At 47.6% G+C, this 13541-nt stretch overlaps 1 protein-coding gene across 1 annotated transcript in view; it reads right to left on the reverse strand.

The window, feature by feature from the left end:
- The window catches only part of LOC137424237 (spliceosome associated factor 3, U4/U6 recycling protein), a gene marked incomplete in the record, with an annotated part of 49927 nt that overhangs the window by 15658 nt on the left and 20728 nt on the right, over nt 1–13541 (reverse strand).

Below are 13541 nucleotides of genomic sequence, written 5' to 3' on the forward strand. Positions count from 1 at the left end.
AATCCAGTGGAGCAGACAAGGTCCAAAATGTGACCACGGATATGGGTAGGAAAGTCGACATGTTGAGTGAGGTTAAAGCAGGTGAGTAAATCAGTGAAGTCAGTGGTTATTGTGGAGTCAGTGGAGTCCATGTGGATATTGAAATCACCAAGGAGGAGGATTGAGGGGGAGAGGGAACATAGCTGGGTCAGAAAGTAGGAGAAGTCAGACAGGAATGATGGGTGTGGTTTGGGAGGGCGGTAGACGACAGCCATGACTGACTGCGTGTGACCAGAGAGTTTTAAAGCCAGGTGTTCAAATGATGGAGCAGATGAGATGGAGATGAGGTTGGTCTTGATGTCTTGACGGTGGATAACGGCAATTCCACCACCTCGGCCCTCCGAGCGTGGTTTATTGACGTAGGAATATCCACTGGGTGTGGTGAGGTTGAGTGTGTAGTAGTCCAGAGGTTGTTGCCAGGTTTCGGTGAGACAGAGAAAGTCCAGTTTGTTATCCAGGATGTATTCGTTCAGGATGAGGCATTTATTGTTGAGGGACCGGGTGTTGAACAGGGTGAGCTTGATGTTGTTTTGAACAGCAGGGATGAATTCAGGTGATTTAGCCAGGGTTCGTAGGCAAGAGGTGCGATCGTGTGGGTTGCTGTGACCAGGTGCGCTGGGACGAAGAGTGAGAGTGCGCTGAGCCGACCAGAGGACGGGGATGGAGTGACCTGATTGCGAATAAGATGGACTTGTAGCACCATCCCGACACCTTAGCACCAATCCTTAGCACCATCCCGACAAACACCAATGTGTGCGCTACGGAATGAGGTGTTTTACGGTGACCGGAGTGCAAATCCTGGCACCAACCTCCTTGAGAGAGTACCCAGTACCCTTTTGCTCATTTCCCCGACCTCGGAAGGATGACAGGCTGAGTCAACCCCACCTGGTATTAATTCAACAGGTGAATGGGATTCAAACTCAGGACCTTAGGATCCCAAGCCTGCTGCCCTAACCCATTAGGCCAACACCAGATTCAACCAGCTTGAATAGAGAAAAGGAGTCATTCTGCTGTTTTGTGTCACTGTGTGTACCACAATGAGCATGGAGAAAATAAAGAAAACCAGAGAATTGTCTGCAGAGGTCAACCACAAGATTGTAGCCAAGCGTGGACAATCACAAGGCTACAAGTCCATCTCCAGAGACCTTGATGTTCCTGTGTCCACCGTACGCAATGTTAGTAGGAGGTTTAAGGCTCATGGCACTGTAACCAATCCCGCTGGACGTGACCGCAAGAGAAAACTTCATCGAAGATTGCAGCGAAGGGTTGTTCGAATGGTGGAGAAAGCACCTCAATCAACTGCCAAAGAGATTCAAGCTGACCTTCAGACACAAGGTACCACAGTTTCAACTCGCACCATCCGTCGTCAACTCAATGAAAGGGGGTTCTATGTTAGGAAACCCCTGGAGGACCCCTCTGCTGAGAAAGCCTGACTGGAGTTTGCTAAAATATAATTCTGGGAGAATGTCCTGTGGACAGATGAGACCAAATTTGAGCTTTTTGGTGAAGCAAATCATCTCTATGTTTACAGGAAACAAAATGAAGCCTTGAAAGAAAAGAACACCTTCCCTACAGTAAAATATGGAGGAGGTTCAGTGATGTTTTGAGGTTGCTGTGCTGCCACTGGCACTGGGTGCCTTGAATGTGTGCATGGCATCATGAAATCAGGAGATTACCAAGGCACTTTGGAGTGAAATGTTCAACCCAGTGTCAGAAAGCTGGGTCTCCATCAAAGGTCATTGGTCTTGCAGCAGGACAATGACCCCAAACACACTTCCGAAAGCACCCAGGAATGGTTCAAGACAAAATGCTGGACTGTTCTGAAGTGGCCAGCAATGAGTCCAGATCTAAATCCCATTGAACACCTGTGGGGAGGAGATCTGAACTGCCAGTAGAGAGGTGTAGGAAGATCATTCATGGCTTCAGGAAGCGCTTGACTGCAGTTATTTTGTCCAAAGGCCATGCTACCAAATATGAAGTCAATGGTGTCAATAATTTTGTCAATGCCATTTCTTTTTATTTTCTGATTTAAAAGGATATATTAAGTTCTGAAATAAAAACAATGGTTCTGTAATATTAACAGTGAAATAAAGAATTGTGGAGACCAAATACTTTTGTCAATTTCAAATTATTTTTGAGAAAATTGTGAGTGATTTGAAAGAAGTGCAAGGGTGCCAATATTTTTGGCCACGACTGTGTATATATATATATTTATACATCTATCTATCTATAATTCCAGTAATCTCTGTGTGTGTGTGTGTCTGTGTGTCTGTGTGTTTGTTTGTCTGTGACCGCTGTTTCTCGACAACCACGGGTCCGATATACTTGAAACTTGCCAGGTATATTGCTGGGGACCTGAGGATGTGCCTTTTCAAGGTTTCATATTAATCGGACAAGTAGTTACCGAGCTATGGCGATTTAGCCGTTCGCCGTTCGCTTTGGCTTTGCGAATGGACCAAACCATTTCATGTAAATAGAGGGGGGGGTTCTACCGTACTCGCAAGCCGTTCGCTTTGGCTTTGCGAATGGACCAAACCATTTCATGTAAATAGAGGGGGGGGGGATTGTCACCGTACTCGCAAGCCGTTCGCTTTGGCTTTGCGAATGGACCAAACCATTTCATGTAAATAGAGGGGGGGGATATAATTTTAGATATATATATAGTACGGGCATGCCCTAGTATATATAAAACACAGTTTGTGTGTGTGTGTGTGTGTGTGCGTGTGTGTGTGTGTAATGTTACCGGTAGACTCCTAAACGGAGAGGCTCACGTACTTGATATTTGGCACAAACATGGCCATTGAGCCTGGGAAGAACATGGTCGACCTAAAAATTTATTTCATAATATTTTAAAACCATATTTTTACCTCAGCGCATTTCAGCGAGGCATATTATGACCGGAATGGCAGAGCAGCACGCTGATTCGCTCAGAGCGATCACGTGATGTTCCTTGCCGCCATTAACTCAGTTACGCGTTCGCACGTATTTCAGAGCGAAAAGCGATTCCGTTTTTTCACATTTCAGCGAGGAATATTGCCATTCACACCACATAGGTTTTTTTCCCTTTCATCTTTAGATCCATATTTTTTGCCATAACGTAGCGCATTATGGCTCTCTCGAGCTCGAGTTAGCCAATCACCTGGGGGCATGAGGCCACGTTGGCCACGCCCACGACACGACGCAGAGTTGCAATCGATCGCTCTGAGCGATCGATTGCAACTCTGCATCGTGGGCGTGGCCAACGTGGCCTCATGCTCCCAGGTGATTGGCTAACTCGAGCTCGAGAGAGCCATAATGCGCTACGTTATGGCAAAAAATATGGATCTAAAGATGAAAGGGAAAAAAACCTATGTGGTGTGAATGGCAATGTTCGTCGCTGAAATGTGAAAAAACGGAATCGCTTTTCGCTCTGAAATACGTGCGAACGCGTAACTGAGTTAATGGCGGCAAGGAACATCACGTGATCGCTCTGAGCGAATCAGCGCGCTGCTCTGCCATTCCGGTCATAATATGCCTCGCTGAAATGCGCTGAGGTAAAAATATGGTTTAAAAATATGATGAAATAAATTTTTAGGTCGACCATGTTCTTCCCAGGCTCAATGGCCATGTTTGTGCCAAATATCAAGTACGTGAGCCTCTCCGTTTAGGAGTCTACCGGTAACATTACACACACACACACACACACACACACACACACACACACACACACACACACACACACACACACACACACACACACACACAAACTGTGTTTTATATATATAGATTATATTGTACTGTATTTACATAAAGATCTCGTGAATAATATTATATTGTACTGTACTTGTATTATATTGTACTGTAATATAATAATATTATATTGTACACTTCGAATGTTCAAACTGTCATTTTTAACGGTTTTTTGCATGCTGCCATATCCTAGCAACCAAACACACACACACACACACACACACACACACACACACACACACACACACACACACACACACTTTCATTAAGAGATGCAAAAAAAATCGTCTATAACATAATTTATCTTGTGGCCCCAGAACCAAACAAAAATTAGAAGGGCACTGGGTAGAGAGCATACCTAAGTCAGGCTGAACAGTTTACGTTTTGTATCCCACTGATAGGTCGGATCTGGATCCTGACCTGAATCAAAATCTAATCAGCTTGTTCTTGCCATTTACCCAACTGATCTAATTCGTTTTGTTCCCAAGTCATCCACAACCTTTTGAGATATCATGTTACATATCATTTTGGCCCCATCACTCAATGGTGAAGAATCACATAACAAATTAAAAAATTATCGTATCCAGATCCTGATTCGGATCTTCAGCCAAAATCAAATCGACTTTTCTGTGTCACACACACAAACTGTAAGCCAAGTGTTGGTCAAATCTGTCCAGAACTTTGATATATTGTGCTATATATCCTTTTTTTGCTATATCACTTAATGGTGAAGAATCACTTAAAAAGTTCTCATATCCAGATCCGGATCTTCACCAAAATCTAATCAATTCTTCGTTGTCACACACACAACCTCTCCACCAAATTTCGACCACATCCGTCCACAACCTTTTGAGACATCTTGTTCACAGACCGACAGTCCTGTTTGAGGACAGACAGGGGTGAAAACATAACCTCCATCCACCTTCGGTGGCAGAGGTAAATATATATATATTGTTGCGAATATGGAATTTGGCCTCCATATCCGCTTGTAAATATTCCCCTATTTCTCCAATACTCCCCAACTTTCCCCAATCCCCCATTCCCTAGTCCCATTGCATGTAAATAACACTCAGTAGAGCCGACCTTCCCCTTATTCCCCCATTAAATGTCGTGCCCAGGTCCACCGCACCACACGTAGACCACTTTCGGACATCTTCCTAGTTATTCTTAATCTATGTCAGTTAAGGACTCGTTTCCATTAATTCTGACTCTTCGTTGCACCAGAATGTGATTATATGGCATCAGTAGTGAGTTTAGGACCTTTCCCATACCTCCTTCCATCTTCTTCCCCAACAATTACAACAACAACAGAGGAGATGGCGGCGGCGCGGGGGAGGATGCGTCCTCACACCGGCTCGATTAGCGCCATTGACCACGCGCTCCACGGGGTTACCACGGAGGGGCTGGCTGTCAGCTCCTCCTCAAGGGCGGAGCCTGGTAACCCCCCGCACCCAATCAGAAGGGCGGACCGATTCCATCTGGGGCGGCGCTAACGAGCCGAGGGCGTGTCACTCCCCGCCGGATATACGCGGCCCCGCGCCGGATGTGACATCAGATGCGCCCCCAGCTGGAGAAAGAACGTTGCCTGCGATCGCTGAGAGGAAGAGAACCCGCCTGTGAAAGAACGTTACCTCCGAGCGCTGTGACCTCCCCGCATCTTTGGACCGGACTGTACCCTGCTTTGAGCCAAGAGTGCACCTTGAGCCATCGCTATCTGCCTTTCCTAGCCATCAATCCCCGTGTGAGTCAGCCGTTGTCCCGTTTACCTGTCGTCTGTCCGGGGTTAATATAAGAGTGTGTCTAAGTGCTTGTCTTCCTGTGATATACCTCTAGCCCCTGTAATCTAACCTTTTCCGTACGAATATAATTGAGAATCGAAACATTGGTGTCTGTCATTATAACCCAGCCGGGTGTCTTCTTTTTCTTATTGAGCCAGCGTAACGCGACTTCGTCAACGTCGAGTATAATCGGGTAATTTGTGCGGACACGACGGCCATTCCGCTCGGCCCACCTTAACATCAAAGTCGTGTCTGTAACAATTGGTGTCGAGGAGTGAGATTCGGACCCGGGACTAAATTAGTTAGGCCCAAATTTTGGGAGGGAAAATCGATTCGGAGCGCGTACTGCGCTCGACAAAATCGATCCGGAGCGCGATCCCGCGGTTACTGCGCTCGACGAAATTATAACAGCAAAATTTGGATTTGTGTTACGAAACTCGAATTTTGAAAGTCGCGCTATGGCGGATCAAGACGGCTGGGGTCCGGTAGGGGAGAGTGAAGCAGGGTCGGTCCAGGACCAAATTGAGACACGTGAGGAGAGCGAAACAGCGGGGGTAGCAGACGCGCGAAATGGCGCCTCGCACATAGCTACGGCGGCCGCACCCGCTGCACAAGTGGGAGGGATGGCCCAGATGCAGGTCCTCATGGAGCAATTTATGGCGCAAATGCAGGCGTCCCTCAAACTGCAGAGTAACCAATTGGGGAACCGGATGGATGCTCAGGGTGAGCGATTGGAGGACCAAATGGGGGTAATGGGGAACCGGATGGATGCTCAGGGTGAGCGATTGGAGGGCCAAATGGGGGCCCAGATCGGGGGGTTAGGGAGTAGAATAGAGGGATTAGACGAGAAATTTGGGAAATTAGACAATAGATTAGGGGAAATACAGGAGGGGTTAATGGGGGTAGAAAATAGAATGGCTGCCCAGGAGAATCAGATAGAGGGAGTGAAAAATGGGTTAGAGGGGTTAGAAAACAGGATGGAAGGCAAATTGAGGGACATGAGGGACCAAGCGGAAAGGGAAGTTAACCAAATGGGGCAGCAGATAGAAGGGGTCAGAATGGGGGTAGAAACGAAATTGGATGCTCACAGGGAGGAAATGGAGCAGATGAGGGTGGCATCTGGGCAGGAGATGCAAGTGATGGGAGAGGAGATCAGAAGAGGAGTGAGTGAGGAGGTCGGAGGAGTGCGCGAGGAGGTGAGGCACTGTAAGGAGCGCATGGAGAAGGAGGTGAGAAAGGGGACTGTAAAATTGCAAGGGGGTATAGAGGAGTTGACGCTGGGAGTAGAACAACTGACAGTGGGACAAAAGGAGTTGGGGGAACAGGTAAAGAAGAACACAGCGGTAATAGAGGGGTTAAAATCGACGCAGAAGGAGATGAAAAAGGACGTAGGGGTAATTAAAAAAGAGTGTCAGACGGTACATGAGGACTTGACGAAAAAAATGAACAAAGTGGTAGAGGTGATGGAGGTTAAAGAGCGGGAGGTGCGGGAGCACATAGAAAAAAATAAAGTGGAGTTAGAGGAAGAACTTAAAGGGGCGCACGAGGAGATGAAGGAGGTGAAGCACAAATTAGAAGAAGTGGAAGAAGGGATGAGCGAAATTAAAAAGCGACGGAGAGAGGATAAGAAAGAGATAAAAGAGGAGGTAAAAGAATTGGTCCAGAGTCTGTGTTCGGATCGTGATGATGTGCTCATTAACCGGATGAGGGATTCGCAGGTGATGGAGGAGAAGCGAAGAGGAAGAGGACCCGGTGTAAGTGGTGACCAATATGGTCGTGCGTATGATGCGCCAGGGGATTTAAGAAGCATGGGGATTGGTTTGGATCCGGGTGTTCGTGAAAGGCCGTTGGTGAGGTGTGTGACAGGTCTGGTGTGCGAAAAAGGAGGTGTGCGAGAAAGTCCGACTCTGAGGTGCCTGAGGAAAGAGTGCGCTGTCGGAAGTAAGGAAGAGTGTCCACCTGTGGGGAGTGTTACAGAGGGTGTAACGCAAGAGTGTGCGCGAGAAAGGTGTGTGACGGACAGGTGCATGAGGAAAGAGTGCGCTGTCAGAAGTAAGGAAGAGTGTCCACCTGTGGTGAGTGTTACAGAGGGTGTAACGGGAGAGTGTGCGCGAGAAAGGTGTGTGACGGACAGGTGCACGAGGAAAGAGTGCGCTGTCAAGAGTAAGGGTGAGTGCGCTGTCAAGAATGGAGGTGAGAGTAGTGAGAGTGACAAGGAGAGTGAGTTTGTTGTGACAGGTGAGCGAGGATGTACACCTGGGATGGAAGGATGCACACCTGGAATGGTAGAGCGTGAGTGGGAATGCACGCTGGAGTTGGTGGTGAGGCACGTGGTTGGGTGTGCGAATGAGGGCACACCTGTGATTGTCACAGAGGAGGTGACAGAGGAGGGGGCGCGAAGCGGTGTTTTGGTGAGGTGTGCGACCAACGAATGTGTGCCAAAGTGTTCGGTGGTCAGGTGTGTGACCAAGGCTGTGAGTGGAATGGGTGTACCTGGGTGTGTAAGGAAAGGTACGAGGAGCATGGGCACGGCTGGATGTGTGAGCAAGGAACGGGCTGCGGGGTGTAAGCATGCAGGTGAAGCATCGACGTTAGACGGGGTAGAGTTTAGAACGACTTATAGCCGAATCGGGCCCTCGGTGCGTGCTGGGCCTCGCTTTGAACGGCCGCGTCCGTGCTCCACCAGGCGGAGCGGGCGGCAGGATAGGAAGGGTCGTCATGGCGACCACTTTTTGGTGAGGCATTCCGGCAGGCCGAGATCGAGCCATGGGATGGCTCCGTGCCGGGATGGTGCGTGGGATCTCGGCCCGGGTAAACCTCCTTCCCTGCACCGAGTGCCGGACGCATCCAGCCGCTGGCACAAAACAACCAGCATCCATTGCTTGGCTTTACGAAGCCGGGCTTTGGACAGGAATTGGCGCACCGAGAGGTATTAGTGAGTCGACTGGGTGATGAGGTTAGTGTTTTGGACCCAAAATTAGAGAAAAACAAAATTTGATGATTGGCAAGGGATTGGCAGTAGTGATTGGCAGATGATGGGTAGTGATTGGCAAATTTTTAATTTGTTGAAATTTGATGTGCAAAATTGGTAGTGAGAGACCCCCGATGTGGTGGGATGGCATCCCTGCCACCCTGCCCATGGGGGCAAAGGAGCAATAGTTTATGGGGTGTATGGCAGTGAAAACTAGCCCGGGTGGGTTAGGATATTGTGTGTAGGGATCTAGAGAAGATGACCTTAGGTAACGTTAAGTTTAGTTAGTGACTGATACCTGTAGTGGGGAAGCAGGTAGATTAGTATGGATGATAATGACGTGGGAGCGCAATAGTTTAAAGGGACGACTGGGAAGCGCAAGTTTCAGAGGGGAGTAGTTAGCTGAGATGATGCCGTGTGTGTGAGAATTGAACAGGTGTGATTGCACAGGTGTGCAACTGGACAGGTGTGTGGAGCAGTGTGTGAGTAGTGGGTGTTGTGGATCAGCGCGAATGCGCTTGGGGAGAGAAGGGTGCAGGTGGCACCAGGTGTGAGAGCACAGGTGTGCAGGTACAGGTGTGTGGAGAGAGTTGGAGTGAGTGGTACGGAGTGGTGTGCATGGTGCGAAGGTGTGGATGGGGGAAGAGTGGACCCCTTTCACGAGTACCCGGGGCGGGTAGTGTAAGTGTTAGGTAGAGGGTGCAGGTAAATTGTGGTTGGATATTGGCATTTGTGGTGCGGTTGCAGAATGGTATTGTGGATGGGTGCATTAGTGTTGTGGAAATGGCTGGGCGTGTAGCCTGTTAGTGTGTGTAGTTGGTTGGGCACTCCACCACTGTGAGGATGTCGGCCAGGTGAGGCCGCAGGTGGGCTCTGGGAGCCGGTAGTTGTGAGTGGGTGCCTGAGGATCCCGGGTGTGGATCGGGTAGCCCAGTGCCAGAGAGGGCACCGAGTGGGGAGAGCGCCAGAGGGCCTGCCCCAGTTAGTTAGGTTAGGGTGAGGAGCTAGGTAAGCTCGGGTGGCAACTGCAGTGGTGGAGGTGTGCAGGTGGGTAGACCCGCTGGGAGAGGTACACGTCGCAGCCCAGAAATTGTACGAGGGCACCGGGAGATGAATCGGGGGAGTGAGACCCCAAATTGAAAAGCACCACAGTTTGGCCAATGGGAATTGGTTTTTAGAACCCATAGTGTAAGAGGGCCAATGGTTTGGCCGGAGAAAGACCCCGGGTAGTGTAAAGTTGTTAAAGTCATTTAGGAGATAGTTAGGATTGATGAACCTGTCGCACCATACGCAGCCACTTACCTGTGGTGATGATGACTCCACACCTGTGTTTTCTTTGTTTTGTGTTGCAGGAAGTAAGGATTGCTGTTGGATTTGTGAGACGCATCACGACGTGGATGAGACATTGGGGTGATTCCATCTCTCCCTCCCTAGGAGGGACTGATGATGAATTGGTAATGGCAAATTTTGATGTGCAGTTCGAGATGGCAAATTTTGATGAGAGTTGAAAATGGCAAATTTGATTGGTTAGGAGGGAGAGAAGACGAATTTGGTTTATGGGAGGAACGGGGAAGACAGTAGGGATGTTTGTTGATTTGTAAAGTAGATGTTTATGGGTAGTGTTGTGTTTTGTGGATACAGTAAGGGGTAAGGGAGGGGCCATGTAGGTTACCTGGTGGGGGGGGGGGGGGGCGTACGATAGGAACGTACCTTAGGGTGGGCTTCAAAAAAGCAAAATGCAGATTTTCTCCGGGACATGGTCTATTTTTGTTCCTTTTGGTGTCAAAGGAAACCACACCAAATTTGAATGGAATCCAATAATAATTAGGGGTGCCACATCAGTGATGAATTTTCCCCCATGCAAAAATAGGAATTCCCATTTTTTGGGCTGTATATACACAAAATAAATACATAATTATATATATACATTAAATATAATATTAAAAATAAATATATAGTAAATATACATTAAATAATAAATATACATAAATACACATTATGCATTATATATATACAATATATTATACATACAGTTTTGAGACTTCCTATGATCACTATCTGGGCAATTTTCATGCATGTTTTGTACAGGTTCCCGGGGTCAGGGGTACGCTTTTTTAGTGTGTAATATGTAGGCCTAACTTATTGACTGTGGCTCTTTTGTAGAAAGTGACCCTGTGGAGTAAGAATTAACAGGATTTTACCCACATTCTTGCTTATTTTGCAGATATGGCATGTGCTAGTACCAGTGTTTCATTGAAAACTCAGGCTCAGGATAATGTGTATCTCATTGGGTCCACTTCTGGAGATGCCATCAAAGGTGCCAAGCTCCCGACTGTGCATCAATCTCTTGTCCTGTTTTTCCATCACCTGAAGAAGGAGAATCGCACTGCCCGGGAGAGTGCAACCCTCACCATTGAAGAGGTTGTGAAGTTCTGGGAAAAAGCTCACCTACCTACAACGACGAAGCAGCACTGCATCCATCATTTGGAGAGGCTATATGAAGAATGGAGGAGCCTCCAAAAAGGTGCAAAGCGGGGTGGTGCGACCCAAGAGAAAAAGGAAGCATCCTTCAAGGCCTCCTTGGAGAAGACGTTTGATCTTAGGCATGCAGATTCGGAGGCCATAATCACCAACCCCGAGGACAGGAAGTTTCTTCACGATCAATTCTCAGAGAGGAAGGCTTCAATGGGATCTGTAGACACTGTGTTGGAAGCAAAAACGTTCTTGTGTGTTTGAAAGATCAGCAGCCACGAGATGATTATCGTGAATTCCTAGAACTGACTGTCATCTACATGGGAGGAATCCCACCTCGTGGAATCTGGATCATGGCTCCAGGAGCAATGCACAGAGCCAGATGGATGGCAAAAGCACTATATTCACTACAGGTGTTCATGTTTCGGTCAGAGTTCCACTTGACACTTCGAGAGGCGAGAGAACTCCGAGCCTTCAACATTTTTGTCTGCCTTGTGTATGTACAGGCTTGGTTTCGGGCTCCACAAGCTATTGAGGCTCCCCTGAATGACATTAACCTCTTCAAGAAGTTGTAAAAGTTTGAACAAATCAATCAGAAGATGGCTCAGGCAGCCTTGAAGGCACTTGGCCGCCACACGTGGTACATGAGCCCAGTACTAGTGGCATTTGCATTCTTTGACACCAGAATTGACAAAGAAAGCAAGATCAATATGATTGAAGCATTGAAAAATGACGGTGAAAACCCCTCTCCAAAGAGACCAGCTATCAAACGAGGAACCGCCCTGTCAATCGCTGGCCTCATAACAAAACACAACAAGCATTTCTTCAGCATCCTAGGGACCCCAACTGATTGGATGGATAAGGATCCTGGTTCATGGGAGCAAGAAACCAGCTTTCAGGAAGCAAAGAAAGCCGCCAGTGGCTTAGTCGTGGTGAACGACAGGGCAGAAAGGGGTGTCGCATTGATACAAGACTACAATAAGCTCCTTACAAAGGATGAAGAGCAAAAGCAAGCTCTGCTCCAAGTTGTTGCTGCTCACAGGAAGATGTACCCCGATGCCAAGAAGGCAACAGTGGTGAAACAGGCCCAGAAATAGGAGTTACATTTCTCATTATATTTGGGTTTTTAAATATTATGTGATATGGTGTCTCTTCATTTTATGAACTGAACATTTGGATTGTTATCATTGAATTTGAGTTTTCATAGCAATATAGTGCTATTTGTGCAGCTATTGTAACTTGTGTTTGCTAGAATACAAAGAAAGTGAGTGGAGGGTGGATTTTCATAAAACAAACTTCTGGTTTTGCTTTCGATCCATATATAGAAAAGTTTTGTAGACACCTTTAGTTTGAAGGCTGATGTGGCACCCCTAAATAAAATCAGATGGCTTTCATATTTGGTGTCTTTTCATTTTGGAACAAAAGGAACAACATAAAGCCATGTCCCAGTAAATATTTTAAAAAAATTATTTTGAGCACCACCCTAACGTACCTGTCTCACCTGGTTCCCATGTGCCCCCAGTGTGCATCACCTTACATTGCGTGCACTTTTGCGCCCTTACCACCTTACTCACTTGTTTCTTCTTTTGTCTCCCACCTCCGAGGATCTGGCTTTGGGGTAGAGAGAGAGGAGAGAGAGGTGCTGGCTGCGCAGTTGTGGGCCTGCACTTTCGCTGTTTGCTGCCGGGATCGATACACCATATGGACCGCAATGTTTGTGGCCACCCACAATGGACCGCAGTTCGTTTGCGGCCAAGCACCACCCGGGGATGGACCTATGGGTCAACGTGGCACCTATGCCATACAGGTGAACCACTTTTAGTTAACACCAAGTGCACCACAAGAAGAGCAAGAGACACCTGCAGGGTTAGGGGTTGTCGAATTTATTTTTATTCCAATGAACAATGGTGACTGCACCGATTGGTGGTGGGGTGGTGCTTTTGATGCTGGGAAAGGGTGCTCTGCACGTTATTAAAGGCCGTCGGCCACAGAGCACTCGTGGGTTGGTGTATCGATGCTGGCAAGCGCGCTCTCTCTATGCATAACATCTGCATGTGTTCCTCCAAAAACAGGTCCTGGATCGTAGTGTAAATAGCAGCGTAGTCGTGTAAATAATGCTCCCTACCGGCTGTATGTGTAGTTTGAGAATTCTTTCCGGATTCGGTTATCCTGTGGGTGTGTTTCTGTGAGGAGAAGGGTGCAACGTCGCAGGGGGACATATTTACTCATTTGTGAATATCTGTAAAACTGTCGCACTCAGGGTAGAGTTAATAGTAGAGGGAACTACATTGCGTGCCACACTAAAGTAGGTAAAAATTTATCGGGTCGGGACGCCCCGAGGGTAGAGAAGGGTGCAATGTTGCGAATATGGAATTTGGCCTCCATATCCGCTTGTAAATATTCCCCTATTTCTCCAATACTCCCCAACTTTCCCCAATCCCCCATTCCCTAGTCCCATTGCATGTAAATAACACTCAGTAGAGCCGACCTTCCCCTTATTCCCCCATTAAATGTCGTGCCCAGGTCCACCGCACCACACGTAGACCACTTTC

This window comes from Myxine glutinosa, chromosome 3, assembly GCF_964187855.1.
Source record: "Myxine glutinosa chromosome 3, kmMyxGlut1.1, whole genome shotgun sequence".
Classification (NCBI taxonomy): domain Eukaryota; kingdom Metazoa; phylum Chordata; class Myxini; order Myxiniformes; family Myxinidae; genus Myxine; species Myxine glutinosa.